A 2,885-nucleotide genomic window follows, 5' to 3' on the forward strand; every position below is an offset into this window, starting at 1 on the left:
AGCGCTTTGTTTAGTTCATTAGGAGATTTTAACATTAAGAAGAAAATGGATTTTAAAACTATTTTCGGACGCGTTTATAAGTTTAGAGTCTGGTTCGTGAGGACCTCTTTTGGTTAAGAAATCCAGGTTATAATACTTTTCAACTTAGTCAAGATACTATATTTCTTAAAAATAGGTTTACTACTCTAACACAATGCGCGCCTTTTTATAAGTGACAATAAGAGGATTTGATTAGGGAGTACAACTCGGTTCTGAATACGCGAAAGCGACAGTTCCCGTTAAATTAGTTCTTTTCAAAGTAGGAAACACTGCCCATAAGTAGATCTACTAGCAAGTACTTGGATTATTAATTGATTACGTGAATTACATTCGACCCTGTCTTTATTAATTAATCTTTATTTCAATACTTTACTTTTCATTGCACACCCCAAAAAACACCTATTTCGATTGCCTTTGATAAACACCATAACAATAGATAACGATAGATTGACACTTGGTCTCTGTGGATTCGACAATCTTTTATATTACTCTGACGCGTTCGTATACTTGCGAAACACTGCATTAAGTTTTTGGCGCCGTTGCCGGGGACCAATTTTGTCAAATTTCATTTTCCTGTTGTTATATCGTTTAGACTTAGGCTATTTCCCGCCGGTCAATGCGAAGAACTTGCAACACCGGAAGTTTAAGCTTAGTATACCCTCTGGCGGAACCTGAATGTTACGCTCGCGCACGTTTATTCTTTCATAGAATTAAGAGAGCTATGGCCGAAGATCAAAACCAAAGACCTCTTAAGGATTTCGCTCAACCATCTAATGAAGAACCTAGTTCTAGTATAGTAAACCCAACCATCCCAGCTAATAATTTTGAACTTAAACCATCCCTGTTGCAACTAGTGCAACAGAGGCAATTCGCAGGTCTCGCTACTGAGAACCCAAACCAACATTTAAAAATATTTCTTCAATTAGCAGATACTTTTAAAACCAATGGAGCTTCTCCTGAGGTAATACGTTTAAGATTATTTCCTTTTTCCCTCAGAGATAAAGCCCTATCATGGTTAGATTCCCTTCCACCCAATTCCATTACGACTTGGGATAACCTTAGAAGAGTTTTTCTTGCTAGATATTTTCCCCCGAGTAAGACCGCCGTTCTTCGAAACCATATAACTAGATTTACCCAAAACCAAGGAGAATCGCTGTTCGAAGCTTGAGAGAGATATAAAGAGTTGTTACGAGCATGCCCACATCATGGTTTAGAAAATTGGTTAATCATTCAAACCTTCTATAATGGACTTCATTACAACACAAAGATGACCATCGACGCTACCGCAGGCGGTGCTCTGATGAACAAACCTTATCCTGAAGCTAGTGCCCTCATCGAAGATATGGCTCAAAACCATCAATCATGGGGAGTCGAACGAGCGACAGTTGAGAAGAAGGAAGCCCAAGGAGGAGTGCATGAACCATGCTCTATAGACATGATGCAAGCTAAAATGGACGCATTAGCTCTTAAGGTCAAGCATTTGTGCATAAACCCGAATACTGTAGCCACAGTTTCGTCGGATTGTGAGATATGTGGAACCAAAGGACACCAATCCGTAAAATGCAGTCTATTAAACGAAACCCACTCTGAGCAAGTGAACTACACCCAAGGGAACCCATACTCGAATACCTATAACCCTGGATGGAGGAATCATCCGAACTTCTCCTATAAAAACAATAACCCAATCCAAAATAATGCACCTCCGAGACCTAGTTTTCAAGCCCCTAGATCAAATCAACCTATGCAACATGTACCACCAAAGCCGAGCCTTGAGAAAATTATGGAAAATTTTATCACCGCTCAAACCCAACAAAACAAGGAGTTCATGAACCAAAACATTCATGTTAACGAATTGATTACTCAGTTAGGAACCAAGGTTGACCAAATAGTTACTCATACCAAGATGCTTGAAACCCAGATCTCTCAGGTAGCTTTAAACCAAGCCCCTCAGACTACACCTGGAGGACAGTTCCCTGGACAACCTCAACAAAATCCGAGAGGACAAGCCAATGCCATTACCCTACAAAGTGGGAACGCTTATGATGAGCCACCAAACCCTAGATTGAGTGAACCCGAAACTTCTAAGGAATGTACCAAGCCCACGGACGAAGTAAAGGAACCAGAGGAATCTGAAAACCAGGGAGGTCGAGATAAAGGAGAAGAACCTAAAGATAAAACTTACGTACCACCCCGCCATATAAACCACCTATACCATATCCCCAAAGACTCAAACAAACCCAGATCAATAAACAGTATCAAAAATTTATTAAAGTTATAGAAAAACTTCATGTAGAAATCCCTTTCACAGAAGCCATCACCCAAATACCTTCTTATGCAAAGTTTCTCAAAGACATCCTTACCAACAAACGTAGACTTGACGATCCGAAGCCTTTGGAATGTAATGCTATTTCCGAGGATAAATTAGCAAAGAAAGATAAAGATCCTGGAAATTTCTCCATTCCTCGCCTTTTGGGTAATCATGTCATCGAAAAGGACTTTCTAGACTTAGGAGCTAGTGTGAGCCTAATGCCTTTAGCAGTTTGTGAGAGGTTAAACTTAGGAGAATTACAGCCCACTAAGATGTCACTTCAGTTAGCCGATAGATTTGTTAAGTATCCGATAGGCATTTTAGAAGATGTCCCTGTTAGGATAGGTCAGTTATTTATCCCTACTGATTTTGTTGTCATGGACATCAAAGAGGACAATGATATACCAATCCTTCTAGGTAGACCATTCTTATCGACTGCAGGAGCCATAATAGATGTCAAGAAAGGAAAGTTGACATTTGAGGTAGGTGACGAGAAAATAGAATTTATCCTTTCGAAATTTCTTATGGCACCTGTGAT

General features: G+C 39.8%; 1 non-coding gene across 1 annotated transcript; it reads right to left on the reverse strand.

Moving 5' to 3' along the window:
- Nucleotides 1-1,144: 1,144 nt before the first annotated feature.
- On the reverse strand, nucleotides 1,145-1,251 carry LOC127108972 (small nucleolar RNA R71). Its single transcript, XR_007796465.1, has one exon. It is a non-coding gene; the product is annotated as a small nucleolar RNA R71 (small nucleolar RNA).
- Nucleotides 1,252-2,885: the final 1,634 nt, after the last annotated feature.

The sequence above is a fragment of the Lathyrus oleraceus genome, chromosome 7 (genome assembly GCF_024323335.1).
Source record: "Lathyrus oleraceus cultivar Zhongwan6 chromosome 7, CAAS_Psat_ZW6_1.0, whole genome shotgun sequence".
NCBI lineage: Eukaryota > Viridiplantae > Streptophyta > Magnoliopsida > Fabales > Fabaceae > Lathyrus > Lathyrus oleraceus.